This window comes from Mesoplodon densirostris, chromosome 18 (assembly GCF_025265405.1).
Source record: "Mesoplodon densirostris isolate mMesDen1 chromosome 18, mMesDen1 primary haplotype, whole genome shotgun sequence".
Classification (NCBI taxonomy): domain Eukaryota; kingdom Metazoa; phylum Chordata; class Mammalia; order Artiodactyla; family Ziphiidae; genus Mesoplodon; species Mesoplodon densirostris.
Genome location: NC_082678.1, coordinates 29619647 through 29632586, shown reverse-complemented (window position 1 = coordinate 29632586; position 12940 = coordinate 29619647).

Below are 12940 nucleotides of genomic sequence, written 5' to 3'. Positions count from 1 at the left end.
TGTCCTGATATCCTTTACCACGTCCCCAGCAGCCCACGGGGCTGACATGGTCAGGGCAATGCCAGGTTATGGAGCTCACCTGCGCAACTACCCAGCAGCCCATGGGGCTCTCGTGGTCAGGCCCCTCCCAGGATATGGGGCTCACCTGGGCAGGTCCCCAGCTGACCACAGGGCTCTCATGGTCAGGCTACTCCCAGGTTATGGAGCTCACCTGTGCAACTACCCAGCAGCCCATGGGGCTCTCGTGATCAGGCCCCTCCCAGGATACGTAGCTCCCGTGGGCAGGTAGGACAGCAGGGCCGGGAACACAGGAATCGTGCACGTAGCCCTCATTTCAGAGCACCCCAGATGGCCTGTCTCTCAGAGCTGACACAGAGCACGTCAGAGCAGGACTTGAACTAACAAACAGCATCTCCGACAGGTCTGTGACCCTGGGCGTCCTTCTGTGCGGCCTCCCTCTGCCTGGTCTTCCAGAGACTTCCACTGCAGACGGGGACCAGGCCTCTGTCTCCACCCATCACCCCTCCTCTCCCTGACTCCTGGGTTCCTCTCATTAAGAGAGTGTCTTCTTGAAGTTGTCTCCCACTCATGGGCCCGATAAAATGATTAGAAAACAAGCCAGAGCTGCAGCCCCTTGTCTATCCTGACTCTTAGGAGCCCACACCTGTTCCTTGGACCTGGCCAGTTCAGCGAGGTCCGTTTTCTGCAGTGTGAGCCCCTGAGGTTTGAGGATTGGCTGAGCTGGGCAGCCTGACCCTGCCGGCCAGCCCTGCCCAGGTGTGCCTGTGTTGAGGTCAATATAAACACCACTCCAGGCAGCAAGAGGCACTGCAGGTATGCCTGACGCCATATTCTCTGCCCCGTCAGCAGCCTCGGGGCTGTGCTGGTGGGAGGGTGGGAGGGGCCACGGCTTTGTGGGTGGTCCGGTGTGAGTGGGGCTCTGCTGGAGATTCTGCAGGAGTTGCCAGGCTGCTACCTGCTAAAGAAGAGGATGTGTCACCCATACCTTCGGCTGGAATTTCTCCCCGGGCAGAGGTGAGGAAGGAAAAAAGCAGTGGGGGCCGGGACAGGAGGGGTATCTCAGGCAGGGAAATGGAAAGCTTCCAGAAGAGCGCCCGGGCTCAGGAGCATCCTGGCTGGCCTGCAGGCACCAAGTCGGCCTGCGTGCTGTCGCTGGTGTGGCTCCACGGCCCTCCCTCTAGGCTTTCAAGTCCTTGTACATATTCAGGTGTTTTACCTGGGAAGGGTGGGAACAGTTCAGCAGCAGCTGACCTGGGGCTCCCCTCACGTTTACGCTCAGATGCCTCGGCACGGTCCCCCAGGTTTGCAATGAGGTCGCTTCTTGCGGGGGGCCTGCTGGCTGCATGGGAGATGATTCCCCACCTCTGACCAACTTCAGAATTGTTTACCACTGGAGCAAGTGCCCTGATAGCGTTTTCCTCTGTATAACTGGTGGCTTCTGTTTTTTTTTTTTTTTTTCTTTTTTGGTTCAAGGTAGATTTTATTTCTCTTTTATGTATTTATAGATATAAGCATGGAAATAATTCATTCCTATAAATACATCTGTGTGAAGGGAAGAACATTTTTCTGTTTTATTTTTCAATTTTATTTATTTTTGGAAATTTTGAAATTTTATTTATTTTTTTATACAGCAGGTTATTATTAGTTATCTATTTTATACATATACATGTATACAGGTCAATCCCAATCTCCCAACTCACCCCACCACCACCACCCCATGGATTCCCCCCCTTGGTGTCCATACGTTTGTTCTCTACCTCTGTGTCTCTATTTCTGCCCTGCAAACCGGTTCATCTGTATCATTTTTCTAGGTTCCACATATATGCATTAATAAACAATATTTGTTTTTCTCTTTCTGACTTACTTCACTCTGTAGGAGAGTCTCTAGATCCATCGACGTCTCTACAAATGACCCAGTTTCATTCCTTTGTATGGCTGAGTAATATTCCATTTTATATATGTGCCACATCTTTATCCTTTCGTCTGTCTGTGGGCATTTAGGTTGCTTCCATTACGTGGTTATTGTAAATAGTGCTGCAGTGAACATTGTGGTGAATGTGTCTTTTGGATTTATGGTTTTCTCTGGGTATATGCCCAGAAGTGGGATTGCTGGATCATATGGTAATTCTATTTTTAGATTTTTAAGGAACCTCCATACTGTTCTCCATAGTGACTGTATCAATTTACATTCCCACCAATGGTGGAAGAGGGTACCTTTTGTCCACACCCTCCCCAGCATTTGTTGTTTGTAGATCTTCTGATGATGCCCATTCTAACAGGTGTGAGGTGATACCTCATGGTAGTTTTGATTTGCATTTCTCTAATAATTAGTGATGTCGAGAAGCTTTTCATGTGCGTCTGGACCATCTCTGCATCTTCTTTGAAGAAATGTCTATTTAGATCTTCTACCCATTTTTCTATTGGGTTGTTTGTTTCTTTAATATTAAGCTGCATGAGCTCTTTATATATATTGGAGATTAAACCTTTGTCCATTGATTTCTTTGCAAATATTTTCTCCCATTCTGAGGGTTGCCTTTTTCCATTCCCGTATTTTAGCAAAAAAAAAATAAAGAAAGAAAAGGAAGCAGAACAGAGATGTGCGTAAAATATGCCTCTTGAAACTGTTGTTTTGAAATATGGACGTCTTTTAAAATTTTGGGTCGATATACGAACCCAGGATTTGTTTTCAGGGCAGGTGTCATTTACAGGCCTGCAATTATCTTGAATATCAACTGACCATTAGCGCTGGGCTTACAGCTGCTGTTGTGTGAAACGGCCACAAGGTGGCAGCAGTTCTCCTTTACCAAATCTGGTTACTAGGGCCACAGAGCCTCAGTGGAAGTCGTGTTCTAGGTTGTAATTTCGAATGGAATGTGCCAGGAAAAAGCCCCTTAAGTTTGTCTCACGACTTCTTGTTCGTTTTTTAAATTTAATTTTTATTTTTTATCACAGCAAGTTTGATTACAATGTTTGGCTTGTTGTAGGTGTGCAAGATGTGGTTCTTTTGCACATATACATATGTCTGTTCTTCCTGGGACCCTTTTCCCATGTACGTTATGACAGAATGTTGAGTAGTCTTCTCTTGGTATTCCGTAGGTGTTTGGTGATTCTATATTTCACCTGTGTTTGTATATGTCTGTTAACCCCAATATCCTAATATATCCAATCCTCACACCTTTCCAGTGGTGAACCATAAGTTTGTTTAATGAATCTGTGATTGCCCTTCTCTGTGGAAATATCTTCACTGGTATCAATTTTTAGGTAACACCTATAAGTGATATCATATGATATGTGTCTTTCTCTTTCTGACTTACTACAAGTCACGTGATTACCTCTAGACTCATCTACGGTGCTGCAAATGGCATTGTGTCCTTTTTTTCCTGGGCTAATATTCTGTCTGTACATGTACCAGTTCGTCTTTGTCCAGTCATCTGTTGAGGGACTTTTTGGTTGCTTCCATGTCATGGCTACTGCAATGCTGCGGCAATGCACATTTGCCTGCCTGTGTCTTTCCAATTCTGTCTTCTTAGGGTCTAGGCCCAGGAGTGGGCCTGCTGTATCATATGGTAGCAAAATGTTTACCTTCTGGAAGACCCTCCATTCTGTTCTCATTACTGGCTCTTACCAGGTTACGTCCCACTTAAAGTTGAGGTTATGGTCTTCTCCACGACACCTTCAGCGTTTATTGTTTGTAGTATTTTTGCTGATGTTTATTCTGACTAGTGTGAGCTGACACCACTTTGTGGTTGGATTTTCATGCGTCTCATAATCCCTTGAAATTGAGCTTTCTCACATGTCCTTATGTTCCTCAAACTGTGAGTACAGCTTACCTCTTCAAATTGTTTTCATGAAGTATGTGTGACATTTAGAAATATTTTGGCCATTACCTCCCTCAAGACATTTTGAGGTCAGGTTTCATTTACAGCCCTCCAGTACTGGTGCATATGAAGTGACCCTTAGCACAGGTTTTAAAGCTGCTGTTGCAGGTAACGGCCAGAGGGTGGCAGCATTTCTGCTTTTCCCAATCTGGTAACTAGGGAAACAGACCATCCCGGCAGTGGTGTTCTTCGGTTATATATTAGAGTGGAATGTGCCCCCAAAAGCTGATGTCTCCTTACTTATGTTTGCTTTATGTATTGAATTTATAGTTTTCTGATTGGAGTCATATTCCACTGTGTACATGGACCACTTCTTCTTTGTGCATTCCTCTGTTGATGGACATTTTCGTAGCTTCCAAGTATTGGCTATGTTAAATATTGCTGTAGTGCAGGATTACCAGCCTGTGTCTTTTCTTTTTGGCTGTACGTGGGCCTCTCATTGCCGTGGACCCTCCCATTGCACAGCACAGGCTCCGGACATGCAGGCCCAGCAGCCATAGCTCACGGGACCGGCCGCTCCACAGCATGTGGCATCTTCCTGAACCGGGGCATGAACCCGTGTCCCCTGCATTGGCAGGCGGACTCTGAACCACTGCACCACCAGTGACGCCCAGCCAGTGTCTTTTTGATTCTCATCCCATCAGGCGATAGGCCCAGCAGCGGGTATGCTTGATTGAATGGTAGCTCAGTATTTACCTTTCCAAGGCACCTCATTTTTGTTTTCATTACTGGCTCTTACAATGTCCCACGTTGAACCAAGAGTAGGCATTTCTCCAAAACCCCTTCAGCCTTTATTGTTTGCAGAATTTTTGCTGCTGGGCATTCTGACTGGTGTGAGCTGATAGGTTTTTGTCATTTGGATTTGCATATCTTTAATTATTCCTAATGTTCAGCCTTTTCCCATGCCTTTTAAAATTTCTTGTACAGAAAAACAGAAAAAAACAGAGAGTGCAATTAACCTCTTGAAATAGTCTTCTTGGATGGTTGCCCTCTTTTGAATTTTTTGGTCAATTTTCGACCCCAGGATTGTTTTTGAGGGCAGGTGTCATTCACAGGCCTGCAATGAGTGTGAATATTTAGTGACCATTAGCACTGGGTTTAAAGCTGCTGTTGTTGGAAATGGCCACAAGGTGGCGGTATTTCTCCATTCCCACATCTAGTTACTAGGGCAGCAGAGCCTTTCTGGGACCAATGGAATACAGAAGAAGGCATCATTGAAGTCTAATACAGAAAACCATGTCCTGGTGGATGGTAGAATGGCCAGCAGGGTGTAGGAATTAGGGACTACTGGATGTATATCCTCGGTGACTTCACTGACTGTCCTGATATCCTTTACCACGTCCCCAGCAGCCCACGGGGCTGACATGGTCAGGGCAATGCCAGGTTATGGAGCTCACCTGCGCAACTACCCAGCAGCCCATGGGGCTCTCGTGGTCAGGCCCCTCCCAGGATATGGGGCTCACCTGGGCAGGTCCCCAGCTGACCACAGGGCTCTCATGGTCAGGCTACTCCCAGGTTATGGAGCTCACCTGTGCAACTACCCAGCAGCCCATGGGGCTCTCGTGATCAGGCCCCTCCCAGGATACGTAGCTCCCGTGGGCAGGTAGGACAGCAGGGCCGGGAACACAGGAATCGTGCACGTAGCCCTCATTTCAGAGCACCCCAGATGGCCTGTCTCTCAGAGCTGACACAGAGCACGTCAGAGCAGGACTTGAACTAACAAACAGCATCTCCGACAGGTCTGTGACCCTGGGCGTCCTTCTGTGCGGCCTCCCTCTGCCTGGTCTTCCAGAGACTTCCACTGCAGACGGGGACCAGGCCTCTGTCTCCACCCATCACCCCTCCTCTCCCTGACTCCTGGGTTCCTCTCATTAAGAGAGTGTCTTCTTGAAGTTGTCTCCCACTCATGGGCCCGATAAAATGATTAGAAAACAAGCCAGAGCTGCAGCCCCTTGTCTATCCTGACTCTTAGGAGCCCACACCTGTTCCTTGGACCTGGCCAGTTCAGCGAGGTCCGTTTTCTGCAGTGTGAGCCCCTGAGGTTTGAGGATTGGCTGAGCTGGGCAGCCTGACCCTGCCGGCCAGCCCTGCCCAGGTGTGCCTGTGTTGAGGTCAATATAAACACCACTCCAGGCAGCAAGAGGCACTGCAGGTATGCCTGACGCCATATTCTCTGCCCCGTCAGCAGCCTCGGGGCTGTGCTGGTGGGAGGGTGGGAGGGGCCACGGCTTTGTGGGTGGTCCGGTGTGAGTGGGGCTCTGCTGGAGATTCTGCAGGAGTTGCCAGGCTGCTACCTGCTAAAGAAGAGGATGTGTCACCCATACCTTCGGCTGGAATTTCTCCCCGGGCAGAGGTGAGGAAGGAAAAAAGCAGTGGGGGCCGGGACAGGAGGGGTATCTCAGGCAGGGAAATGGAAAGCTTCCAGAAGAGCGCCCGGGCTCAGGAGCATCCTGGCTGGCCTGCAGGCACCAAGTCGGCCTGCGTGCTGTCGCTGGTGTGGCTCCACGGCCCTTCCTCTAGGCTTTCAAGTCCTTGTACATATTCAGGTGTTTTACCTGGGAAGGGTGGGAACAGTTCAGCAGCAGCTGACCTGGGGCTCCCCTCACGTTTACGCTCAGACGCCTCGGCACGGTCCCCCAGGTTTACAATGAGGTCGCTTCTTGCGGGGGGCCTGCTGGCTGCATGGGAAATGATTCCCCACCTCTGACCAACTTCAGAATTGTTTACCACTGGAGCAAGTGCCCTGATAGCGTTTTCCTCTGTATAACTGGTGGCTTCTGTTTTTTTTTTTTTTTCTTTTTTGGTTCAAGGTAGATTTTATTTCTCTTTTATGTATTTATAGATATAAGCATGGAAATAATTCATTCCTATAAATACATCTGTGTGAAGGGAAGAACATTTTTCTGTTTTATTTTTCAATTTTATTTATTTTTGGAAATTTTGAAATTTTATTTATTTTTTTATACAGCAGGTTATTATTAGTTATCTATTTTATACATATACATGTATACAGGTCAATCCCAATCTCCCAACTCACCCCACCACCACCACCCCATGGATTCCCCCCCTTGGTGTCCATACGTTTGTTCTCTACCTCTGTGTCTCTATTTCTGCCCTGCAAACCGGTTCATCTGTATCATTTTTCTAGGTTCCACATATATGCATTAATAAACAATATTTGTTTTTCTCTTTCTGACTTACTTCACTCTGTAGGACAGTCTCTAGATCCATCGACGTCTCTACAAATGACCCAGTTTCATTCCTTTGTATGGCTGAGTAATATTCCATTTTATCTATGTGCCACATCTTTATCCTTTCGTCTGTCTGTGGGCATTTAGGTTGCTTCCATTACGTGGTTATTGTAAATAGTGCTGCAGTGAACATTGTGGTGAATGTGTCTTTTGGATTTATGGTTTTCTCTGGGTATATGCCCAGAAGTGGGATTGCTGGATCATATGGTAATTCTATTTTTAGATTTTTAAGGAACCTCCATACTGTTCTCCATACTGACTGTATCAATTTACATTCCCACCAATGGTGGAAGAGGGTACCTTTTGTCCACACCCTCCCCAGCATTTGTTGTTTGTAGATCTTCTGATGATGCCCATTCTAACAGGTGTGAGGTGATACCTCATGGTAGTTTTGATTTGCATTTCTCTAATAATTAGTGATGTCGAGAAGCTTTTCATGTGCGTCTGGTCCATCTCTGCATCTTCTTTGAAGAAATGTCTATTTAGATCTTCTACCCATTTTTCTATTGGGTTGTTTGTTTCTTTAATATTAAGCTGCATGAGCTCTTTATATATATTGGAGATTAAACCTTTGTCTATTGATTTCTTTGCAAATATTTTCTCCCATTCTGAGGGTTGCCTTTTTCCATTCCCGTATTTTAGCAAAAAAAAATAAAGAAAGAAAAGGAAGCAGAACAGAGATGTGCGTAAAATATGCCTCTTGAAACTGTTGTTTTGAAATATGGACGTCTTTTAAAATTTTGGGTCGATATACGAACCCAGGATTTGTTTTCAGGGCAGGTGTCATTTACAGGCCTGCAATTATCTTGAATATCAACTGACCATTAGCGCTGGGCTTACAGCTGCTGTTGTGTGAAACGGCCACAAGGTGGCAGCAGTTCTCCTTTACCAAATCTGGTTACTAGGGCCACAGAGCCTCAGTGGAAGTCGTGTTCTAGGTTGTAATTTCGAATGGAATGTGCCAGGAAAAAGCCCCTTAAGTTTGTCTCACGACTTCTTGTTCGTTTTTTAAATTTAATTTTTATTTTTTATCACAGCAAGTTTGATTACAATGTTTGGCTTGTTGTAGGTGTGCAAGATGTGGTTCTTTTGCACATATACATATGTCTGTTCTTCCTGGGACCCTTTTCCCATGTACGTTATGACAGAATGTTGAGTAGTCTTCTCTTGGTATTCCGTAGGTGTTTGGTGATTCTATATTTCACCTGTGTTTGTATATGTCTGTTAACCCCAATATCCTAATATATCCAATCCTCACACCTTTCCAGTGGTGAACCATAAGTTTGTTTAATGAATCTGTGATTGCCCTTCTCTGTGGAAATATCTTCACTGGTATCAATTTTTAGGTAACACCTATAAGTGATATCATATGATATGTGTCTTTCTCTTTCTGACTTACTACAAGTCACGTGATTACCTCTAGACTCATCTACGGTGCTGCAAATGGCATTGTGTCCTTTTTTTCCTGGGCTAATATTCTGTCTGTACATGTACCAGTTCGTCTTTGTCCAGTCATCTGTTGAGGGACTTTTTGGTTGCTTCCATGTCATGGCTACTGCAATGCTGCGGCAATGCACATTTGCCTGCCTGTGTCTTTCCAATTCTCTCTTCTTAGGGTCTAGGCCCAGGAGTGGGCCTGCTGTATCATATGGTAGCAAAATGTTTACCTTCTGGAAGACCCTCCATTCTGTTCTCATTACTGGCTCTTACCAGGTTACGTCCCACTTAAAGTTGAGGTTATGGTCTTCTCCACGACACCTTCAGTGTTTATTGTTTGTAGTATTTTTGCTGATGTTTATTCTGACTAGTGTGAGCTGACACCACTTTGTGGTTGGATTTTCATGCGTCTCATAATCCCTTGAAATGGCGCTTTCTCACATGTCCTTATGTTCCTCAAACTGTGAGTACAGCTTACCTCTTCAAATTGTTTTCATGAAGTATGTGTGACATTTAGAAATATTTTGGCCATTACCTCCCTCAAGACATTTTGAGGTCAGGTTTCATTTACAGCCCTCCAGTACTGGTGCATATGAAGTGACCCTTAGCACAGGTTTTAAAGCTGCTGTTGCAGGTAACGGCCAGAGGGCGGCAGCATTTCTGCTTTTCCCAATCTGGTAACTAGGGAAACAGACCATCCCGGCAGTGGTGTTCCTCGGTTATATATTAGAGTGGAATGTGCCCCCAAAAGCTGATGTCTCCTTACTTATGTTTGCTTTATGTATTGAATTTATAGTTTTCTGATTGGAGTCATATTCCACTGTGTACATGGACCACTTCTTCTTTGTGCATTCCTCTGTTGATGGACATTTTCGTAGCTTCCAAGTATTGGCTATGTTAAATATTGCTGTAGTGCAGGATTACCAGCCTGTGTCTTTTCTTTTTGGCTGTACGTGGGCCTCTCATTGCCGTGGACCCTCCCATTGCACAGCACAGGCTCCGGACATGCAGGCCCAGCAGCCATAGCTCACGGGACCGGCCGCTCCACGGCATGTGGCATCTTCCTGAACCGGGGCATGAACCCGTGTCCCCTGCATTGGCAGGCGGACTCTGAACCACTGCGCCACCAGTGACGCCCAGCCTGTGTCTTTTTGATTCTCATCCCCTCAGGCGATAGGCCCAGCAGTGGGTATGCTTGATTGAATGGTAGCTCAGTATTTACCTTTCCAAGGCACCTCATTTTTGTTTTCATTACTGGCTCTTACAATGTCCCACGTTGAACCAAGGGTAGGCATTTCTCCAAAACCACTTCAGCCTTTATTGTTTGCAGAATTTTTGCTGCTGGGCATTCTGACTGGTGTGAGCTGATAGGTTTTTGTCATTTGGATTTGCATATCTTTAATTATTCCTAATGTTCAGCCTTTTCCCATGCCTTTTTAAATTTCTTGTACAGAGAAACAGAAAAAAACAGAGAGTGCAATTAACCTCTTGAAATAGTCTTCTTGGATGGTTGCCCTCTTTTGAATTTTTTGGTCAATTTTCGACCCCAGGATTGTTTTTGAGGGCAGGTGTCATTCACAGGCCTGCAATGAGTGTGAATATTTAGTGACCATTAGCACTGGGTTTAAAGCTGCTGTTGTTGGAAATGGCCACAAGGTGGCGGTATTTCTCCATTCCCACATCTAGTTACTGGGCAGCAGAGCCTTTCTGGGACCAATGGAATACAGAAGAAGGCATCATTGAAGTCTAATACAGAAAACCATGTCCTGGTGGATGGTAGAATGGCCAGCAGGGTGTAGGAATTAGGGACTACTGGATGTATATCCTCGGTGACTTCACTGACTGTCCTGATATCCTTTACCACGTCCCCAGCAGCCCACGGGGCTGACGTGGTCAGGGCAATGCCAGGTTATGGAGCTCACCTGCGCAACTACCCAGCAGCCCATGGGGCTCTCGTGATCAGACCCCTCCCAGGATACTTAGCTCCCGTGGGCAGGTAGGACAGCAGGGCCGGGAACACAGGAATCGTGCACGTAGCCCTCATTTCAGAGCACCCCAGATGGCCTGTCTCTCAGAGCTGACACAGAGCACGTCAGAGCAGGACTTGAACTAACAAACAGCATCTCCGACAGGTCTGTGACCCTGGGCGTCACTCTGTGCGGTCTCCCTCTGCCTGGTCTTCCAGAGACTTCCACTGCAGACGGGGACCAGGCCTCTGTCTCCACCCATCACCCCTCCTCTCCCTGACTCCTGGGTTCCTCTCATTAAGAGAGTGTCTTCTTGAAGTTGTCTCCCACTCATGGGCCCGATAAAATGATTAGAAAACAAGCCAGAGCTGCAGCCCCTTGTCTATCCTGACTCTTAGGAGCCCACACCTGTTCCTTGGACCTGGCCGGTTCAGCGAGGTCCGTTTTCTGCAGTGTGAGCCCCTGAGGTTTGAGGATTGGCTGAGCTGGGCAGCCTGACCCTGCCGGCCAGCCCTGCCCAGGTGTGCCTGTGTTGAGGTCAATATAAACACCACTCCAGGCAGCAAGAGGCACTGCAGGTATGCCTGACGCCATATTCTCTGCCCCGTCAGCAGTCTCGGGGCTGTGCTGGTGGGAGGGTGGGAGGGGCCACGGCTTTGTGGGTGGTCCGGTGTGAGTGGGGCTCTGCTGGAGATTCTGCAGGAGTTGCCAGGCTGCCACCTGCTAAAGAAGAGGATGTGTCACCCATACCTTCGGCTGGAATTTCTCCCCGGGCAGAGGTGAGGAAGGAAAAAAGCAGTGGGGGCCGGGACAGGAGGGGTATCTCAGGCAGGGAAATGGAAAGCTTCCAGAAGAACGCCCAGGCTCAGGAGCATCCTGGCTGGCCTGCAGGCACCAAGTCGGCCTGCGTGCTGTCGCTGGTGTGGCTCCACGGCCCTCCCTCTAGGCTTTCAAGTCCTTGTACATATTCAGGTGTTTTACCTGGGAAGGGTGGGAACAGTTCAGCAGCAGCTGACCTGGGGCTCCCCTCACGTTTACGCTCAGACGCCTCGGCACGGTCCCCCAGGTTTGCAATGAGGTCGCTTCTTGCGGGGGCCTGCTGGCTGCATGGGAGATGATTCCCCACCTCTGACCAACTTCAGAATTGTTTACCACTGGAGAAAGTGCCCTGAGAGCGTTTTCCTCTGTATAACTGGTGGCTTCTGTTTTTTTTTTTTTCTTTTTTGGTTCAAGGTAGATTTTATTTCTCTTTTATGTATTTATAGATATAAGCATGGAAATAATTCATTCCTATAAATACATCTGTGTGAAGGGAAGAACATTTTTCTGTTTTATTTTTCAATTTTATTTATTTTTGGAAATTTTGAAATTTTATTTATTTTTTTATACAGCAGGTTATTATTAGTTATCTATTTTATACATATACATGTATACAGGTCAATCCCAATCTCCCAACTCACCCCACCACCACCACCCCATGGATTCCCCCCCTTGGTGTCCATACGTTTGTTCTCTACCTCTGTGTCTCTATTTCTGCCCTGCAAACCGGTTCATCTGTATCATTTTTCTAGGTTCCACATATATGCATTAATAAACAATATTTGTTTTTCTCTTTCTGACTTACTTCACTCTGTAGGACAGTCTCTAGATCCATCGACGTCTCTACAAATGACCCAGTTTCATTCCTTTGTATGGCTGAGTAATATTCCATTTTATATATGTACCACATCTTTATCCTTTCGTCTGTCTGTGGGCATTTAGGTTGCTTCCATTACGTGGTTATTGTAAATAGTGCTGAAATGAACATTGTGGTGAATGTGTCTTTTGGATTTATGGTTTTCTCTGGGTATATGCCCAGAAGTGGGATTGCTGGATCATATGGTAATTCTATTTTTAGATTTTTAAGGAACCTCCATACTGTTCTCCATAGTGACTGTATCAATTTACATTCCCACCAATGGTGGAAGAGGGTACCTTTTGTCCACACCCTCCCCAGCATTTGTTGTTTGTAGATCTTCTGATGATGCCCATTCTAACAGGTGTGAGGTGATACCTCATGGTAGTTTTGATTTGCATTTCTCTAATAATTAGTGATGTCGAGAAGCTTTTCATGTGCGTCTTGTCCATCTCTGCATCTTCTTTGAAGAAATGTCTATTTAGATCTTCTACCCATTTTTCTATTGGGTTGTTTCTTTAATATTAAGCTGCATGAGCTCTTTATATATATTGGAGATTAAACCTTTGTCCATTGATTTCTTTGCAAATATTTTCTCCCATTCTGAGGGTTGCCTTTTTCCATTCCCGTATTTTAGCAAAAAAAAATAAAGAAAGAAAAGGAAGCAGAACAGAGATGTGCGTAAAATATGCCTCTTGAAACTGTAGTTTT